Source organism: Pteropus medius, unplaced genomic scaffold, assembly GCF_902729225.1.
Source record: "Pteropus medius unplaced genomic scaffold, Ma_sr-lr_union100, whole genome shotgun sequence".
Taxonomy (NCBI): domain Eukaryota; kingdom Metazoa; phylum Chordata; class Mammalia; order Chiroptera; family Pteropodidae; genus Pteropus; species Pteropus medius.
In genome coordinates, this window is record NW_024350925.1 from 607,791 (window position 1) to 629,885 (window position 22,095).

The 22,095-nt window shown below is 42.8% G+C and overlaps 1 long non-coding RNA gene across 1 annotated transcript in view; it reads left to right on the forward strand.

Moving 5' to 3' along the window:
- Positions 1 to 80: 80 nt before the first annotated feature.
- LOC120585386 (uncharacterized) overlaps positions 81 to 22,095 on the forward strand; it is a 25,544-nt gene continuing 3,529 nt past the window's right edge. The window contains exons 1-2 of the long non-coding RNA XR_005648314.1: positions 81 to 511; positions 13,051 to 13,152. This is a non-coding gene — a long non-coding RNA (uncharacterized LOC120585386). The remainder of the gene's footprint in view (positions 512 to 13,050; positions 13,153 to 22,095) is intronic.

Genomic DNA, 22,095 nt, shown 5'->3' on the forward strand with positions numbered 1-22,095 from the left:
TTCCTGGCTCGTGACACAGCGTGCTGCTGTCTGGCTGGCTAAGTTGGCCGGTCGGTCGTGGCAGGCAGGAACACAGCCCTTGGGCCGAGTCCTGCCAGCGTCCCCTCCCTCCTCCAAGCACACGACACCCTCCTTCACAATCGAACCGACTCCTGCACAGCTGTGTGGCTCTACACTTCAGCAACTCGGCCCGTGGCCCAGCGCATTCCGGGCGCTTCTGCGGGAGATGCGGTGGGGGCTGAAGCTGCGATGACAGAAGGATGTCAGGGCCCCGCGGGAAAGGGGGCGGTCGGACCCCCGCCCTAAGTCGGAGCGCCCCTTGGGCCCTCCGCTCCAGCCCCTCTCCAGGCTGGCAGGCAGCGGTGGCTGACCCAGAGAGGCCTGGGGCCCAGCCTGCGTCCTTCTGCTTCCTGCCCAGTGCCTGGGCGCACCCCTCCCCGCCCCGCCAGCACCACCTCGACCACCCGATGGCTCTACTCGACCCGGAGGGGGGCACTGGACCCCAGGGCAGGTGGGGGGAGCTGGCGCCGGGGAGGGAGCTGAGCGCCGTGGGCTCAGTGACGGTGCCCATAGACGTCCAGGTCCTACTTCGCGGAAGCGGATGCCATGCTGCCTTGCTTGGCAATCGCGAGCGGGGTGAAGGTTACTGCTGACTCAAGTCGGGAGACTGTCACCCCTGTTTGCCAGGTTCGACCAGGCTCACTGGGGCTGTCGGGGTGGCCATGTGAACTGCGCCTGCCTGGTTCCAGAGTGCACCGTTCGCATGTCTACAGGGCGCTTCACGCCCCTGTGCTCGTGCAATGCTGAAATCCTGGTGAGGGCCACTCGCATGAAGATGGGGAGCGTGCCAGTCACTTTGGAACCCTCCTTTTGCCCCAGGCCAATCACTTGTCCATCCCTAGTCCTCCTGAGCTCGCAGCTGTCCCGACTTCCAGTCATCGCTCCCTTTCTTTTAACGGGTAACCGTGGCTCTTTGATACGTAGTCCTTACAAAGATATGACAGATACATCATATGAAGTTCAACATTAAGTATATTTGTAAAACACAGTGTACATATATAGCCTTTTAGGAAGCATAAGCAGGAAGCGATCAAGCCACATCCCACTTCCCAGGTCAAGATAAGCTCCATCGCGCCTCCCCGACGCCTCCCCCCACGGGTCCCTTTCCGTGAAGGAAGCCACGTGGAAAACTACCTGCGGCATGATTCCATTACATGACACTCTAGAGAAAGCCATCCTATCCCCACGGAAAACAGGCCGGCGGTTGCCAGGCTCTGGGGGCGGAGAGAAGGGGTTCGCAGCAGGTGGGAATTTGGGGGGTGACGAAAGTGTTTTCTATTCTGATTGTGGTGGTGGTTCTCTAACACTATGCACTGATCGGGTCTCACAGACAGACCTCGTGGGGAAATTACATCTCAATCATCCCAACTTTTTAAGAAAATTGTAAAGAGTACATCGCAAATGGATATTTATAGCCAGTAATTGTTTTTTGTGAGCAGGAGGATCACAGTTCCCTCCTGTAATCTGGTAATGTGGAATATTTTACGACCTTCCTTTCTGAAGTTACATCGAGTTTGTATTCCTGGGATGAATCCAGATGAGTCATGGCATCTTATGTACTTCCCTTGTCATATCCTGTAGGAACCTGTTTGCTAACATTCTGCTTCTCATTCCTATTTCTGTGTGTGTTTGAGTTCTGATTTCCCTCCTCAAACTGTCCTTGACAGGATCTAGTGTGAAGGTTATTCCTGCCTCACGAAATGAATTAAGGAGTGTCTCTCCTTTTCTGTTTTTTTAAGAGTTTGTGAGAAATTGAAGATATTTGTGCCTAGGATGTTTGTCAGATTTCCGTGGGGAGGTCTGGAGGATTTCTGTTTGTTTGTTTGTTGTTTTTGTGAAAAGCATCTTAGACTATTGATATATGTGTTTATGGTCATGGAGTGATTCAGCCTGGCTCTTCCTTCCTGGGTCACTTTTGGCAAGTTATGTTTTTTTCTAGAAATTGGTCCCCTCTTCGTAAGTTTTCATATTGATTAGAATAAAATGGTCCATAATATCCTCTTCCTCCAAAAATTTTACTTTGGGGAGATTTTGCCTTATAGGTCTTTGCAAATTAATTGCAAGGAACCCCCATATATCCTTCACCTGGATTCACTCATTAACGTTTTGACCCATTTCTCTCTCTCTCTCTCTCTCTCTCTCAATCTCTATTTTTAATTGTTATGTTAAGTCATTTAAATTACGTAAATCTGAGCTCTTTTACCTTTATTCCTTATATTTGGTTGAATATGTCTTGTTCTTTTTCTACCTTCTTCTCATTAGTTTTCAGCCATCCTTTTTTAAAAATATTTGCATTTAAATGTACTCATTTACATACGGGTTTGTTAGCAGTATTTTTATTATTCTGTTTCAAATATGGAAACACCACCAGTTCCTACTCTCGTGAAGTGAATTGATCAATTCTGGCATATTTACATGAAGGACTAGTATTTCATCACAAAAAAAAAATGTGCAAAGTGCCACCACAAAGAATAAAAATGAATCTTACAAATATAACATCGAATGAAAGAAGCAAGAAACAATACACACAATGAATGATTCCATTCATGGAACTGAAAATAACAGGTGCCTGTACTGGATATAAAACCATGAGGAAAAGCGAAGAGAAGGTGGTCACAAGATTCAGGAGGTACAGTTCCTCTTTGGGGGACAAATGGTACTGAGTTCAGGCTAGGAAACTTCAGGAGCTTTGGGGGATGCCGACAGTGTTCTGTGATCTGGGGGTGTTGATATCTAGGTTCCCCTGACAGTCATTTAATAAACTGCCACTTTCCTTATGTTACCTTTCACCTTAAAGGGAGAAAAGAGTGCCACTAATGAAATAACATCCCAGCATAAACATAGTTATGTTATAACCAGAAATAGAACTAAAATGCTTTCCTTTATTTATAACAGATGTCATTGAGATTAGTCATCTTATTTAATTTACATGAATAGGCTTATTTTCAAAAACTCATAAATTTCACCTAAAATACTGGGAATGTATTTAATTATACATAATTAATTATATGATATCAATCTCAATTTTTTATAAATATTCCATATTTCGGTGGTACGTTTTCATTCAGATTATAACTGTGACTTTGTGCTGAAACTCCAGAGAATTGTTGCACAATTTCTCAGAAAAGATTTCTCCCCACCCCACCCACTTCCTCTCAGAGACCGAAGACCAAGAACCCTAGAAAAAGAAATGAAGGCAAAGAATTTCAAAACATATGTCTGCGCTGTAATACACATGTTTGACCAGCCGAGGGCAGTGCCATCCAAGGCTGTTTGTTGGGAAGTATGGGGCAGATGCCATACCTTTGGCATGCCTCCTGTTCTTTGAGGTCAGCGGCTTAGCCACTGGGACTGAAGGGGTTACGTGTGCCAACAAAGGTAGCGGCGCTGCTGGCGGTGGCGGTTTTGATGGTCGTACCCCCCTTGCCTGTTTGACATTTACATCTCGACACCAGCTTTCACCCCTGCTTTCCCAGCAGCGACTCTTTCCTTCCTCTTTTTTCTCCCCAGACAGAAACCGAGCCCATCGATGTGCTAGCCAAGGTTTGGGCCCACGAGCAGAGAAACACTGGGGGGGGCGGTGTACGCAGCCCTTCAAGGCCTCATTGTTTGCAGGAGCACAGCTGGAAGAATTTTCCTGAAAAGTTAGCCTCCACCCCACAGTGAACATCCCCGCTTTGATTTCTAGTGTCGTGTTCCCCAAAGGTAGCCTAAGGGAAGGCTCCACACTGATTTGTGGCATGGAGTGATTCTGTGGGGCTGCTCCCTCTGCCCAAAGATAAATAGCATTTCCTGTGGGAAATACTGCTGCGTTCTCTGGGCCCATTCATTGGACGTTCGGCTGCCATCTACGTCATTACTTAAGGATGGGCCTGAAGCAGAAGTAAAGGAAACATTTATGTTGAAACTTTAAATAACTGTTTAAGTATTTAAAGGGGCTTCTCAGAATCTCATTAGGGATTTTCATATCATTAAACTACATTTTCTTTATTCCTACTTCTATTATACCATTAGAAGACATTGCGCGGGGGACTATTTTTGCTCGTAATTTCCAAATGCCTCAACTGATTTTCTTCAGGGTTCCTGCCCCAGAGTCATAGAAGTATAGAGAATTAGAGCTAGAACTCGTGGAGAAATCTAACAGGCCACCAAGTGAGAGATCTGGGAGCTAGAGGGACACTGCCGGCTCAAGACTGTGCCTCTTTAGCCTCCCTTTGTCCTTTGGTGGGACAGAAGCCCCTCCGTCTCCTCACATCAGGTCTCTTGTGGATGGATGTTGAAGTTGGTGCAGCTTCTTCCCAACCTGCCGCCTAGTTGGAAGCACTGAAACCTATCCCATTGCTGTCAGTTACGGCTAGAGTCTTGCTAACCTGAGCATCCCAGGCGAAGACTGGCTGCCCCCTTGACCCTGTCCACAGGACCTGTGGTGTGCTAGGGTTACCCTGATGGTTGATGGAAGAGGCCTAATAGGGTGAGGAATCAGGAGACCTGGCTCTATCCTAACCTGCTGAAAATCGCTTCCCTTTTCTGAATCTATTTTTCTACCTGCAAAAAGAGGAAGGTGGCCTGGAACAGTGTTTGCAATCTGGGGTCTACAGACTTCCTGAAACCGTGTGCAAAGTCATGGAAGGTGATGTCTCCTTGAAGGAGTCTCCTTGAAGGAGCATTCATCAGCTTCTCACAAGAATCCTGTTACAGACTGAACTGTGTTGCCCTAAAATTCCTGGGTTGAAGCCCTGACCTTCAGGTGACTGCATTTGGTGACAGGGCCTTTGAGGTAGTCAAGGTTAAATGAGGTCATGAGAGCGAGGCCCTAATCTGATATGACTGGTGTCCTTATATAAGAAGAGAATGAGAAACCAGAGCCCTCTCTTTCTCCCCATGGATACACAGAGGAAAGGCCACGTGAGGACACAGCGAGAACGTGGCCATCTGCAAGCCGGGAAGGTGAGGGCTCACCAAGAATCGAATTTGCTGGCACCTTGACCTTGGACTTCTAGTATCTGAAAGTATGAGAAAATAAATTTCTGTCGTTTAAGCCACCAGCCTGTGGTATTTTGTTTTGGTGGCCCTGACAGAGTAATACAGTTTCCGTAACTCAAGAGATTCAGGGCCACTGGACCTACCGGTCCCCCGAAACCCACCCTGGACATTCATGTTTTACTGTAACATGTCTCTATATATTTCGCAGACTTCTTGAGTATCGAACCATTCATATACATATTTCACATAGTTGCGATGACAGTGTATGTGCACATTTGTTTTCCTTTTCTGCTCAGAACTGTGCAGCATATTTATTATTGCAACATACTTCATTTTATTAGTTGTGTAGCACAGGTTTGGATCTATATGAACCCATAGACCGGAGTTTAAATCCCGATTCCATCATGTACTAGCTGTTTGACCTTGGACAAATTATCACATGCTTCTGTCTTGTATAAAAAATGGGGATAACACTAGTATCTACTTCATATAGCTGTTATGAGAATCGAATGAGATCATGTATGTTTAGGGCCCGGCACATAGTAAAGTGTTAACACATATTCATAGCTCTTACTGTTGTCATTGTTGAACATTTAAGTTATTATCAGGGTTATTATTTTTTTTTTTTGGCCCTTAGAAATTACACTGCTGCAAGCGAACTTCTTTGTACATAGAGAATTTTTTTCCTTTTAAATTATCTCCTCAGGCTAAATTTCTGAGAGTAGTACAACTGGGTCAATAGTTATATTATTTGTTATCGATTGGAATGATCAATTTTGAATTTTCTTTTGTTCTTATTAAAAGATCTCACATATTTATTTAGGTGTAGGTCTCTTGAGAATACATAAAAAAGCAAAAAAAAATCAGTTAACTTATTTCTAGAAGCTCTTTATGTTTAGTGGAGAGCTCTTATGAGTCCCTTTGCAACTCAACGTTGTCTGCGTTGCTCGGTTTGCACCCTATGCGATTCTTTGATGGGACAGCATTTATAGACAGGGTGCTTCGCTGTTGGCTCCAGGATTTCCTTGCAAGCTACTGAGACTCCAACCTTTCGATGAAGAACTTTCTCCATCTTCTTAGGGGGGTTCATGTACATATAAGCAATGACGACCACATCACAAAACTGCCAGATGGCCAACAACTATCATTGACTATCAAATGTACGCTGATTTCAGGCACATGAAAATGTGAAAAACGTGTGTTTTAGAATCAATGAAATATGCTTACTCTCACTCTTACTATGAATCCCACCTTCTTCAGATAGGATTTTCTTTAACTACATTTCCCAGCATGCCTTGCAGACCTGGAACTAGTTTTCACCAATAAGATGCACAAATGGAAGGTTTTGATTTCGAAGTGACATGAGGAAAGGAAAACAGCTGGACAGAAGTCATCGGTTTCGCTGACATGGATGGCAGGCAGCTCAGGCAGTGTTTCTGAGAGCTTTGCCTAGACCTGCTTCTCTAATCCTTGTTCTGCACAGGATAAATTCCTTTTTGTCCCAGCTAGTTAGAATTGCCTACCTGAGATCTTTCTTTTTCTTTCTACCTTATTAACAAATCTTGATTTTGTTGGGGCAGCAATATGGCCAGCTAAAAAGCCATACTTCCCAGGCTCCCTCAAAGAAGGATTAACCACATAACTAAATGGTCGCCAGTGAAATAGATGTAAGTAGAAGTTGGTGCATAGAGCTTTGGGGAAAATTCCTCAGGAAGCAAGGTGACCACACTATGTCCCATGATGTAATATCCCACAGTTGGGGTGGTATGTGTCAGCTCCTCAAACTAGAGTTATATTTTATTATCGTTAAGTGTAACAATATGTAAGGGCACATCTTCAGGGTACATATTCATCTTGGCAAACTCGAAATCACACCCTGAAATGCATTTTGAATTATGATAAGGCAACAAAGATATGAAACCTTAGCTCTCCTACCGTATACTAATAACTCCCCAAGGAGATGGAGAATGCTTTTTCAGCTTTGTTCACAGGTTTACATGTAGTATAATTTTACCTGAACCCATCGGCACGCATAAGGAGTCACTAGGTACAAATTGGCCAGATGCTTCTGTAGATGATGTTAGCACAAGAAATATTTGACGAGCCAGAACCTGCATCTATTGCCTCGCCTTTATTGCAGATAACTTTTTTTTATTATACGACCACTGATTTGGATTTTGTTTTGTATTTTCAAGGTTTACCATTGAATAATAATTAATGTCCATCTTATAAGGGATTTCATGTATGTATAAAGCTTGTATTTACGACTCAAAAATGCTAATTTTCTTACATTCCTTTTCATACCTTCAGAAGCTGAATTCGTTTTCCACAGTGGTCTTATTTCTTAGTTTTTTAAAATCAGAACAATCCTAATTCATGAAACTTAAAATTATTATTATAAATTTCTTTGCATTTTAAGTGCTCTTTGTTTAACATTTGTTTTCATGTGCCGCTGCATATTCTACACTGGATGTACCATTCTTTGACATTATATTCTGCTGAATCTAGAAGAAAAGTCTGAGTATCATCTTTACCACCGAAAAGTGCCTAAATGTTTGTACAAATATATTTTATAACAAAGAAACAATGGCAGGAGAGCTGAATCTCTGCTGCTTTCAAGGCAGATATGAAGATTGGAGCTCAGCCAGCCATTTCGTGAATGCTAAATGACCATTCTAACATTGAGCAGAAAAAAACGACAAAGAAAATGGCTATAGAATATACACGAAAATAAATGAGAAGTGAATCAAAGCATATTAATATTAAAAAGAAAATCAACAAAACACAAAGGAAAGCAATAAGACAGGAAAGGAAGGGGAAAAGCTACAGGACATACAGAAAACAATAACGTGACATAGTAAGTCCATCCCTATTCATAACTACTTGAAACGTAAATGGAATCAAATCCCCAACCATAAGACATAGATTTGCTGAATGGATAAAAATAAAATAAGATCTAACTATACACTGTCTACAAGAGACTCGGTTAATATGTAAGGAGATACATAGGCTGAAAATGAAAAAATGGAAACAGATATTCCATGCGAACAGAACCAAAAGAGAGCAGGAGTGGCTATGCTAATATCACACAAAATGGACTTTAAATCAAAAACAGTAACAAGAGACCAAGAACATTATATAATATCCAAAGGGTCGATTCACCAAGAAGATATAACAATTATAAATATATATGCGCTAAACCTCAGAGCTTCTAAATATACGAAGCAAACTTTGACATAGCAGAAGAGAGAAATAAAGTGTGACAAATTAATAGTAAGAGACTTCAATATCCATCGCACTTTTAATAATGAATAAAACAACCAGACAGAAAATCAACAAGGAGTCAAAAGACCTGAAAACACTCTATGGAACATTCTCCAGGACAGGCCACATGGAAGGCCACAAAACAAGTCCTAACAAATTTAAGAAAACTAAAGTCACGTGAAGTATCTTTTCTAATCACAGTCGAATGAAACCAGAAAGCAATTGCACAGAGAAAACTGAAAATTCCACAAATATGTGACGATTTAACAACAACAGACTCTTAAACAACAAATGAGTAAAAGAAAAAGTCACAGGAGGAATTAGAAAACACCTTGAGACAGAAGAAAATGAGAAAGCAATGCTAAGAGAGAGTTTGTAAATTGTAAATGTGTACATTAAAAAAGAAAGACTCAAATCAACGATGTAACTTTCTACCTTACGGAACTAGAAAAAGCACAAACTAAACTCAAAGCTAGCAGAAAGGAGGAAATAATAAAGATTAAAGTAGAGATAAAAGAAAAAAATCAACATAACTAAGATTTGGTTTTTTAAAAGATCAGCGGAATTGACAAATGTTTAACTAGAGTAACTAAAAAAAGAGAGAAAAGACTCAAATAACTAAAATCGGAAATGAAAGAGGGTATATTACAACCGAAGCCATAGAAATAAAAAGGATTATAAGAAAATACTATGAACGATTGTATGCCAAGAAATTAGATAACCAAGAAGAAATGGAAAATTCCTAGAAACACACAACCTACCAAGACTGAATCAAGAAGAAATAAGAAGTTTGACAGACCAATAAAAAATAAGAGATTGAATCGGTAATTAAAAACCTCCCAATAACATCATCAATAAAAAAGACTGGGAACAGATAGCTACACTGGAAATTCTACGAAACATCTAAAAAAGAATACCATTTTTTCACAAACTCTTCCAAAATATTAAAGAGGAGGAAATACTTCCAAACTCATTTTATGAGGCGAGCATTGCCCTGATGCCAAAGCCAGACGAAGACACCATAAAGAAAAGAAAACTACAGACCAGTTTCCCAGATGAATATAGATGCAAAAATCCTCGACAAAATACTACCAAAATGAATTCAATAGCACATTAACAAGTGTCAGCGAGGATGCGGAGAAAAGGGAACCCTCACACACTGTTGGTGGGATTGCAAATGGGTACAGCTGCTATGGAAAACAGTCTGGAGGTTTCTCAAAAAGTTAAAAATGGATCTACCTTTTGACCCAGCAATTGCACTTCTGGATATTTATCCAAAGAAAACCAAAACAATAATTCATAAAGATCTATGCATCCCAATATACGTGGCGGCACAATTTACAATAGCCAAGATATGGAAGCAACCTAAATGCCCATCGATAGACGATTGGATAAAGAAGTTATGGTTCATATATACAATGGAATATTACTCAGCCATTAAAAAAATGAAATCCTACCAATTTCAATGGCATGGATGGACCTAGAGGTTATGATGCTGAGTGAAATAAATCAGACAAAGATAAATACCATATGATTCACTTATATGTGGAATCTAAGGCACAAAAAGAACAAACTAATCCAAAACAGACTCACAAATATAGAGGACAATCTGGTGATGGCCAGAGGGGGCGTGGGTTGGAGGAAGGGGAGAAGGATTAAAGAAGTCCAAATTAGTAGTTGATAGATGGTCACGGGGATGGGGAGCACGGCACAGGGAACGCAGTCAGCAGTAATGTAATGGCTGTGTGTAAAGGCAAAGGAGAGAAGGAGCAATTAGGGGGATCGTTTTATAAACTATATAAATGTCTAACCGATGTATTGTATACTTGAAACTAATTTTTTAAAAAAGAACATTAGTAATCAAGACATACCAGAAAAAAAATAAAAAGGATTATACACCATGGCCACGTTGGCTTTATCTCTGGGACACAAGGATAACATATGAAAATCAATGTGATGCAGCATGTTAACATCTTTTCATGGTAAAAACACCAAAAAACCAGGAATAGAGAGAACATACCAAAGGTCATATAGGAAAAGCCCACAGCTAACATACTCAATGGTGAAAAACTGAAAGCTTTTTCTCTAAGATAAGGAATGAGGCAAAGATGTCCACTCTCGCCACTTTTATTCAACACATTACTGGAAGTCCTAGCCAGAGCAATTAAGCAAGAAAAAGAAATAAAAGACATCTAAATCAGAAAGAAAGAAAATTATCTCTTTGTGCAGATAGCATGATCTTATGTGTAGAAAGTCCTAAATATTCCACAAAAAATAAACTGTTAGAGCTAATAAACAAATTCTGGAAAGTTATAGGACACAAAATCAATAAGCAAAAACCAGTTGCATTTCTAGACTCTAACAATGCATGATATGAAAAGGAAATTAAGAAAACAGTCCCATTTATAATAGCATCGAAAAGATAAAATATTCAGGAATAAATTTAAGCAAGGAAGTAAAAGATCCGTATACTGAAAACTACAAAACCTTGATGAAAGGAATGAAAGAAAGCACACAGAAATGGAGAGGCATCTGTGTACATGGACTGAAGCCAGTATTGTTAAAAGGTCTATACTAACTGTGATGATTAGTTTTATGTGCCTAGATATTTGGTCGAACATTATTCAGGGTGTTTCTGTGAGGGTGTCTCGATGAGATTAACATTTAAATCAGCCAACTGAGTAAAACAGATTGCTCTCCCTAATGTGAGTGGGCCTCATTCAATCATTTGAAGGCCTGAGTTAGAGAGAATTCCTCCTGCGTGGAAACCTTTGGACTGGGACATCAACTCATTTTCTTGCCTTCAGACTCAACTGAAACATCAGCTCCCTTGGTGCTTAGGCCCTCTAACTTGGACTAGAACTAAACCATTGGCTCTCCTGGGTCTCCAGCTTGCCAACCCACCCTTCGAATCTTGGGACTTACCTAAATGTCTCACCACCACACTGTATACCTGAAACTTTATAAAATAATATTGATGTCAACTATAATTGGAAACAAGGGAAAAAAATTACCTTGGAATTTACCAGCCTCCATGATTGCATGAGGCAATTCCTTATCATGTCATATATATGTGTATATATACATGAACGTGTATATACATGTGCACACGTGCGCGCAAACACACACACACACACACACACACACACACACATTCTTATTGGTTCTGTTTCTCTGAAGAACCCTGACTAACTACTACCCAAGTGTTCTACAGAGTCAATATAATCTCTATCAAAAGCCCAATAGCATTTTTGCAGAAACAGAAAAATTTGTTCTAAAATTTATATGGAATCTCAATAGCCAGAATCTGAATAGCCAAAACAATTTTGAAAAAGAACAAAATTGGAGGACTCACACTTCCTGATTTCAAAACATATCATAACACCACAGAAATCAAAACATTTTTACCAGCATAGCAACAGAAAAATAGACCAATGGAACACAATAGAGAACTCAAAAATAAGCCCTCGCTTATGTCCAAGGGATCTTCGACAAACAGTGTTTGGAAAATTGGATATCCACATGCAAAAGAGGGAAGTTGGATTCCTGCCTTATACCATATCAAAAATTAACTGAAAATAAATTAAGACCTAAAAATATATGTAAATATATGTAAGATCTAAAAATATAAAACTCGTAGAAGAAAACATAGCAGAATAGCTTCATGGCATTGGATTTGGCAATGATTCTTAGCTATGACACTAAAAGCACAGGCGACAAAAGCAAAAATACACAAATGGAAGTACATCAAACTTAAAAAGTTTTGTACATCAAAAAACGCAATCAACAGAGTAAAAGGCAACCTAAAGAATACTAAATCATATATCTGGTAAAGGGTTAATATCCAGAATATATAAAGAACTCCTAAAACTCAACAACAAAAAAATCAAGTAACTCAATTTAAAAATGGGCAAAGAATTTGAACAAACATTTTTTCTAAGGTGATATTCAAATGGGCATCAAGCACGTGAAAAGATGCTCAAGTCACTAATGGTAAGGGAAATGCAAATCAAAACCCCAATGAGATACCACCTCATTAGGATGTCTATCATTAGAAAAAAAATGAATACAACAAGTGTTGGTGAGGATGTGGAGAAATTGGAGTCCTTGTGCACTGTTGGTGGGATTGCGAAATGGTACAACCACTATGGAAAACAGTATGGAGTTTCCTCAAAAAATTGGATATATACCCAATCCCACTTTGGGTATATATCCAAAAGATTTGAAAGCAGAGTCTCAAAAATATATTTGTACACCCATGCTCATAGTAGCACTATTCACAACAGACAAGAGACAGAAGCAACGCGAGTGTCCATCGATGAATGAACAAATAAAGAAAATGTGGTATACACATACAGTAGAATATTATTCAGCCTTAGGAAAAGAAATCTGGTATGCTACAACATGGTTAAACTTTTGGGACATTATGCTAAGTGAAATAAGCCAGTCACAAACAAACAAACAAACAAACAAACAAACAAACAAACAAAAACAATATTGCATGATTCAACTTACACGAGGTATCTAAAGAAGTGAAGTTCATAGAAACAGAAAGTAGAATGGTGGCTATGAGAGGCTGGGGCGGGGTGGAAAGGGGAAAAGGGAATTTGTTGTTTCGTGGGTATAAAGTTTCAGATTTGCAAGATGAAAATTTTTGGAGCTCGGTTTCACAATAACATCATTATATTTAACACTACTGAACTGTACAATTAAAAATTATTAAGATGGCAAATCTTGTTACAGGGAGTCCAGGGAGAGGGCTGTGACCATTTCCAGGGAAGAGATGCTAAGGACTTGGACCACGACGAACGGAATGGAGTGGAGAAGAGGCGAGATTTTCCAGAGGTGATTAGAAGTAACACTGCCTATAGTTTAGAGAAGGAGGGAAAAGTCAGAGCGGCTGAGATTTTGAATCTGGGTGACTGAGATAATTATGATACCATTAACAAAAATAGGTAAATCAGGAAGGCAAAGCGATTTGAGAGAATGAATTTTGTTTTGAACATACCGAATTTGAGGAACACAGGATAGACAAGTATAAATTTCTGGTGGGCAGTTGAAAGCACAACTGTAGAACTCAGCCAACTTCCATGCAGAGAATTTGCAGCTGGAGGTGTCTGCTGGGGAATTTTCTGCTTAGAGATGGTAGTTGGAAGCAGGGGACAACTACAGCCCACAGACCAAATCAAACCCACAATCTACTTTTCTATAAATAGCCTTGATTTTGCCTCTTGGCTCACAAAGCTGAAAATATTTCCTCTCTGACCTTTTAAGAAGAAGTCTGCTGACTCTTGGTTGAAAGCATGAGAGTAGAGGTGCTCGCTAAGTGGTGTCGAGGAAAGAGCATCATGGGTGAGACAGTAATGGTGATCGAGGCAGGAAAGTGCCTCAAAAAACACAGCTAGGCCCAAATGCCAAGTGCTGTAGGGAGGATGATGGCTGCCATCTGAGTTTGGCAGCTAGGAGACCGTTCGTTGTGATTAGGTTGAAAGCAAATAGAGCGGTAAGAGAGAAAGTCATATTGTAAGGAATTGACCTGTGAGTAGGTGGTAAGCAGGTGGGGAGCACGTATAAAATATTTTTCCAGGAAGTTTAACGTTGAGATAGATTGGCATAGGGTGGTATCTGAGTAGAGGGCTAAGAAGGCAGTTTTAGAAGCGAGAAGATCTGAGTTTGTCATATGCCGAGGAGGAAGAGACGTGCACCCAGCAGGGAGACTGTTGGCAAGGGAGAGGATGATTCTTCCTCGGCCAGGGCACGGAGATGTCAGGGAGAGGCAGGTAGGCTTCCTAGTCATGAGGATGCTCCCATCGGATAGGAGGACGACATGAGTTTTTCTCCTGCAAACTTGGACATTTGGAAGCCAAAACATGAAGCTGGGGGAGTCTCTTGGCCCAGAGGTCATCCAGAGAACAGGAGTGCGGAAACGCAGGTGGCAGCGACAGCATGATGACGTGGCTGGCCATGGGAGTCTGGCCGAATAAGAGTGGAGATGGAGATTACGTACCTAAGAATTAGACGATGACGAAGCGAAGGCACAGAGTCGAAGCAGCCAGTCCAAAGTCATGCAGCTAGGAAATGGCGGAATTGACATTCGAACCCAGATCTGGGACTCCATTATCCAGTTGAGCACGTCACGGAAGAGACGCGTCGCTTTTCTGTCACTGGGGATAGAATAAAAAGGATGGCGTGGAAAGAGGAGGACAATGTCCTGAACATGAAGGCAGAATTAGGCGCGAAGTTCCTTTGAACAGCGACAAAGGAGTAAGGAGGCTTTCCTTGATAGGAACCAAGCTGTCGAATTAGGGATTCAGTTCTATTTCTCTTCCCGGGCCCCTTTTAAGTACAGTGGGTCTCGGGGTTATTAATATGTAGAACAGGACAATTGGCAAAGCACTTGCACTTCACCTCTGTACCTTCACGACAGTCTCTGAAGGTGCTGTTGTGATTATACTCATTTTACCGAGAAGAGAAACAAGGTCCAAGACTGCAATTTGCCCATGGTGGCACAGGAAGTGACAGGTACAGGCGTGTGGTCCGATAGTGTGTTCTTTCGTTGAGCAAGCTAAATGAAAGGATTTACTGCTCTCGCCGTCCCTCTGCTGTTGAAGAAGTCTCCAGCTCCAGCACCTTCAGCCCGCAGTGACTGGGACCAGAAGGAGGTGGTCTGGAAGAATGAGGAGCCTCCTGTGCCTGAAAGCACATCCTTGGAGAGAACTATTGGGAATCTTACAAAATGGTAGAAATACAGAGATAGCAGACATAGCCTGCACCTTCAAAGAACTCATCAGTGGAGGAGAAAGACTCGTTTTGAAACTTACAACCCAATATGCGAATTCGTGTTCCACTCAGGTGTACACTGTGCTGGGAGAGCCCAGAGCAGGAGCGACTGTGACTGTGTTGGGCATTTCAGGGCAGCTTCTCAAAGGAAGAGTTTCCTGCTGGAAAAGGAGGCCATGAGGTTGCGGCAGAGCAGAGGGAGCAGCCTACAAACAGGCACAGAGAGGAGCCCGTCAGCCCGTTTGGTGGACAAACTTTGCAGCACGTTAGGAAGGTGGGGCTGTGGCTGAGAGGCCGGGTCCCAGGGCCTTGTGTGGGAAGCTCAGAGCACTGGCCTGGGGAGAGGTGCCGGCTTGAGCCTGCGAGAGGAAGGCTAGAGGAGGAAACCTATTTGAGAACATCTTTGCATATATAATTTTGAGCACTGTGCTGTTGTGGTTGCTGAATTCTAACAGCTGCATTGTTTACTGGACACAGCCCAACTGCTCTCCAAAAAGAGAGAGTTGGCCGATTGACGTAGGCCTCATGCTCTTCAATGAGGGAGATCGTAGTCTCTGATGGTGGATGAAGAAAATGAAAAGCTTCATTTCGAGCCCGTGATTCCCCCATGTAACTCGGGGGCTCTCTTCTGCCTTCTCTCCCACTGTGCCCAAGCTCCACAGCACATTGGAAAGTTGTGTTTTCCTCTTATTATTAATCCTAGACCATAATCTAGATATGCAAGAAATATTATCTCTTTTTTTGTTTTTCTAAATCAACTTAATTTCGATTCTGCACCCCCATCTCGGCAGAGTGTCGGGAAATTCTGCCTGAGTCATTCTTGCCTCCCTGCCTCTGTGATATGAACACTAGGTCTTGGAAACTTCCACAGTCCCAGACATCTGAGGGAGCCCCATCTGGCCATCGATTACCTGGAGTATGTGAGTTGCCACTAAGCCACTCATTGTCCCCTGTCCATTGCTGCTTCTGTGGGAAGCTGAGGAAACCTGCCAGATGGCTGGGAGCCTTGGTGTTTCTGGATGAACCGAAGAGGGGGCCACTTCACTCTGGAGAACCACCAGCTCTTGAGATCACTACGAGAAAGCAGGGTCAAGGGACTCATAGTCCCCTCTCTCCTCCTTCTAGCGAGCTGGATAGCTCCCCTGAGCCAGTGACGTATATCTCTGGCTTAGGGTGGTGGAGGGTGGGGTTAGAACAGATGGCCCACCTCTGGCTCTGCCATGAGCTTAGAAATCAACACCTAAAAGCTAGGTCTCCGCTAGAGACCAGTACTGACAGATATTGGGTCAACAAACAGACCCTCCTTCCAGGCACGTGGCAAGGCCGCGCTGCCCATCCCCACTAGAGTTACAAGTGGCCAACAGAAACTTTAGGAGACTGTGCAATTCACCTTGTTCTCATCCCACTGCTGCAGTGACCATGGGAGCATGTGTGGAGACAGCACTGCCACCGGCTTGGGGCCTTGAGTGACTACAGCGAGCCAAGCTCTTGCCAACTCATGTCGAACATCTAATGTGAGCAGAAAAGAAAGTTCTGTTTGGCTAGCCCTCTGAGGGTGGGGGATTTTTTGATATCACAGCACAGTCTAGTTTAGCCTATACTGACAAGCTTGAGGCTTGTCAGGGACTCTCTCTCCTAGTCAAGCTCTTTATTCATGTGGGCACAAGAGGTGGAGCCTGAGTTTTTCTTGCTTCAGACATGAGCTTGTGCAACATGGACTCTGGTTCCAGCCTCATGTCTCTGGCCTTACTTGAGTCCAATTGCCCTCTGCTCTCCCATAATCTCCTCTGGGATACAGAATCAGTGAGGATGCTTTTGGCTGCAAGTACAACAAGTAAGTGATAAGGATTTTTATGACCTCACTTCATAAATCCACAGTGGTCTCAGGGTTTATTCAGGACACGAAGACTGTGTCAAGGACTCCAGACTTTCTATCCTTCAAGTTTGCTAAGCATGCTGACGTTTGTCCTCAGGTTTGTCCCAGCATAGTTGTAAGATGGCTGCTTCATACATCCAAGTCCAAAGACAAGAAACTTGGGTGGACACTCGTCACTAAGTTCTCTTTTTTTAAGACAGGGAACCCTTTCCCTGAAGCCCTCCAGCTGATTTCTCCTTATGCATCATGGTCCAGAACTCAGCCACCCTACATGACTACTCTTACCTGCAAGGTAGGTTGGGAAAGTGAATACCTGCCATTTACAACCTCTGTTGTGGGAGAAAAGATCTTCCAGTGGGAAGGAAGGGGAAGAGCCTGGCTATCAGGCAGACAGCCAACAGTCTTCCAGAACCACCATCTGCCCAAGCTTTACCAGGAGCATCTTCAACTAAACATCCTCCCACACCAGAAGTGACCCTTGGATTCACTCTGAGTTGTGGCTTTGCCTCTTCTGTTCCTTCCCACACTCCTAGTGAGATGACCACCTGGGTTATGACACGCTTGACACACAAAATGGAGTGTGACTTGTGGCTGAAATAGCACTTGAAGGTTTCGTGGCAGTCCTTAAAGAAGTTTGATTCCTCTGACTTTTGTGATTGTTGGAGGGGCTGGCATTCCTTAAGGGCAGGCGGTAAAGATAGGGTTACTTTTAGGAATCTTCCCACACACTTTGATGCAAAGGAGTTTTCAAAAGTGTAGTGCAAAGCTTTGATGAGGTACTTGCTTTCTACATGTCTGGTAACAGAAGGCGGATGGAAGGAAGTCGCTGACCTATTTCTCCCTCCAGCTCCTCCTGGGGGCTGTAGTGGTGATGTCTGCTCAAAAATAAACATTCCCTTTTGGACACCAGGGTATCACAAAAGCCCTAGGAGGCAGGACACAGGCAAGGAGAGAAGAGAGACCCCAACATCTTCTTTTGGGTCAGAAACAGGCATAAATGTCACCCTATCAGAGGAGCCCAGCTATCTGACTCCTGGGGTTTGTGTAAGATAAAGAGAAGGCTTTCTCCATGGGGTCATTACTAAGTGGGTTCAGTCCAAGCTCCCAGGGAGTATGAACAGCCCAGCCAATGAGTAGGATTTGCGTCAGGCCAGCATTTGAATCCTGGTCCTGGCACTGATTTTCTGTGTGATCTTTTCTGAATCTCACTTTCCTCTCCTACAAAATAATAATCCCTTTTATAGCAACACTATTCACAGTAACCAAAAGGTGGAAACAACATAAATTGTCCACCGATGGATGACTAGATAAATAAAATGCAGTATATGTACATAAGAGAATATTATTCAGCCTTCAAAAGGAAGGGAATCTTATCACAAGCTATCACATGAGGAACCTTGAAGACATTATGCTACATGACGAAAATCAGTCACAAAGAAAAATACTGTATGATTCCATTTATATGAGGTCCCTAGAGGAGTCAAATGAATAGAGACAGAAAGCAAAATGGTGACTCTCAGGGGCTGGGAAGGGGAGGAATGAGGAGTTAGTGTTTCGTGGGCACAGAGTTTCAGTCGAGGAAGATGAAAAAAGCATGAATATACTTAATGCCCTACTGAAGTATATACGTAAAAATGGTTAACGTGTAAAACTTTAAGTTACGTGTATTTTGCCACGATTTTAAAAAATTGCATGCCAGCTACCAAAGTAAAAGCACTTACATTAAAATAAGTGTCTAAATTAAACAGAGTCGGATTCCATGTTGACATATGATTCTTACTCTACCCCATAATTGTGGGGGGAGAAGGCTGAGAGTCAGACATAAAATGTGATAATCAGTTTTTCTTCCTGATACTTATAGTTATTCAAAACCATCTAGGACTTTAAAGTTTACAGAAAGCAGCTTCAAAGCTATCAGTGCGTTTTATCCTTTCGATATGCTGATGTGATTTGGGATTTTGAGGTTAATGTGATGTTTTATATATAAAGAATACATTACCTATCATAAAAATGTATCTGTAATTTCTCGTCCAAAAAATGGTTAAAATAGTATAAGTTTTATAAAGAGAAAGTATTCACCACACTTTAAACAGGTGTCACACACATGCTCGCCTGGTCATCCCAAGGAGAGGGTGAGGGGTGGGAGTGGGCTTAGGAGACCTAGATTCAAAGCCCCCTGGATAAGACCCCATAAACAAAGGAAAGAGGATTCTTTTTGGAAGCCCCAACCTCAGAAAGGTTTAGTCTATACTTTGTGAAGTCTCGTACCACTTAGCTTGAACTTCACACATACATTTAATATGTTGGCACGAAGTATAGACTAAACCTGCCCCGTCCTGCTGGGCCAAAAGGGAGTAAATGCCATGAACCACTGGGCCCAGATCAAGGCCCCTCCCCTATTTTATTCAATAAACAACACCTTATCATGCTAAGTGAAATAAGTCAGACAGAAAGAGTCGAGAACCACATGATTTCACTCATACATAGGATATAAAACTAAAAGCAACAAAGGAGGCTTCCGGTCAAGATGGCGGAGTAGGTAAACGCCGTGGTGGCCTCCTCCCACGTCCACATCAAAATTACAACTAAACTACAAAACGACCGTCATTGACACCCACCTGACGTCTAGCTGAACAGAAGTCCTGTAGCTAAAGACACAGAAGAGGCCGCCTCGAGACTGGCGAGAGGGCCAGAGATGCGGAATAGGCTGGCCCCTCAACCATGAGTGGCGCTTAAAAATTGGGAGGGATCTCTCTACTGCGGAGGTCCCCAGAAGGAGCAAAGTGACTCAGCCCCATACCAGGCTCCCCAGCCCGGGGCATCAGTGCCAGGAAGCGTAGCCCCCACAACACCTGGCCGTAAAAATCAGCAGAGACTCGGAGACGGAGGGCAGCTGGAAACGCATGACTCACCCGTGGACTCCGGCGGAGGAATGGCGACTTGGGAGGCTCCAGACACATACAAGGAGAGGCTGGGGTATTTGGCTTTAGGGCGAGGGGTAGTGACAGCTGCCTTGGTTACCAGCTTAGCCTCTCCCGGGTGCCTCCAAGCCCAGCACAAGTGGCAGCCATCTGTAGTTCACTTTGTAGCTCATACCAAATGGCCCAGGCAGGGCACAGGTAGCAGCTGTCCTTGGCCTGCACCAGAGCCCATCCCAAGAGGTCCGAGAACCAACACACCTGGTGTCCAGCTTCAGACCACACCAGAGCACCACCCAACCATCTCCATAAATGACATGACCAAAGGGCAGGCTGGGCAGGCACCTGAGCCCCAATAAAGTGATTCGTGCTCCGTAGGGTCAGCTCCTGAACAACAGCTCCTCCACTGTAGTCCTGGCCAGTCTTCACAGTCAATCAGACTAAGAGTCAGTCCCTCCCACTGATGTGCCAACAGCAACCAACGCCCGACTACAACGCAGGGTGCACACACAACCCACACAAGGGACACGCCTGGAACACCCGACTGAGGCGACCAGAGAGATGGTGCCACCGGGCCCCACAGGACACCTACTACATAAGGCCACTCTACTGAGACCGAGAGACATAGCGATTCTACCTAATACATAGAAACAAACACAGGGAGGCAGCCAAAATGAGGAGACAAAGTAAGATGTCCCAAATGAAAAAAACAGAACAAAGCTCCAGGAAAAGAACTAAACAAAATAGAGACAAGCAATTTACCAGATGCAGAGTTCAAAACAGTTGTTATAAGGATGCTCAATGATCTCAGTGAGAACTTCAACAAAGAGATAAGAAACATGAAAATGGAGACAGAAAACATAAAAAAAACCAGTCAGAAATGAAGATTACAATAACTAAAATGAAGAATACATCGGAGGGAATCGACAGTAGATTAGATGAAGCGAAGGATCGAATCAGCGATGTAGAAGATAAGGTAGCAGAAAACACCCAATCGGAATGGCAAAAAGAAACAAAGAATCCAAAAAAATGAAGATAATTTAAGGGGCCTCTGGGACATCAAGTATACCAACATTCGCGTCATAGGGGTACCCGAAGAAAAGAGAGAGAGCAAGATATTGAAAACCTATCTGAAGAAATAATGGAACACTTCCTTAACCAGTGAAAGAAACAGACGCACAAGCCCAGAAGCACAGAGTCCCAAACAAGATGAACCCAAAGAGGCCCACACTAAGATACGTCATCATTAAAATGCCAAAGGTTAAAGACAAAGAAAGTCTTAAAAGCAGCAAGAGAAAGGCAACTATCTACAAGGGAGCTCCCATGAGACTGGCAGCGGATTTCTCAACAGAAACTTTATAGGCCGGAAGGGACTGGCACGAGATAGTCGAAATGATGAAAAGCGAGGACCTACTACCAAGATGACTCTGCCCAGCAAATCTATCATTTAGAATCGAAGGACGGAGGGATAATGAGCTTCCCAGATAAGAAAAAGCGAAAGGACTTCGTCACCACCCAGCCGGTTAAAGGGACGTCTTTAAAAAGAAGAAGAAAAACAGATAAAAAATGTGAATAATAAAATGGCAATAACTACGTATCTATCAACAATCACTTGAAATGGAAATGGATTAAATACTGCAATCAAAACACATAGGGTGGCTGAATAGATGAGACATGCACAGACTGAAAGGAAAGGGATGGAAAAAGATATTTCATGGAAATGGAAACGAAAACCAAAAACAGCTGGAGTAGCAAGACTTGTACCAGACAAAACAGACTTTAAAACAAAGGCTATAACAAGAGACAAAGAAGGAGCCAGCGATTCCCCGTTCTGGGCATGTATCTGAAGAAACCAAAACACTGCTTCAAAGAGACGTGCGCATCCACAGGTTCATTGCAGCATTATTTACAGCAGGCGAGATACGGAGGCAGCCTGGGTGTCCACCAATGGATGGATGGATGGATAAAGAGGAGGTGGTACATATATAAAACGGAATATTACAGAGCCATAGAAAGAATGAAATCTTGCCATCTGCAACAACATGGATGGACCTAGAGGGTATTGTGCCGAGTGCAGTAAGTCAGATAGAGAAAGACAAATGCCATATGATTTCACTTACGTGTGGAATCGAATGGACAAATCAAACGAACAAGCAAAACAGAAACAGACTCATAGACACGGAGGAAATACTGGTGATGGCCAGATAAGGGGGG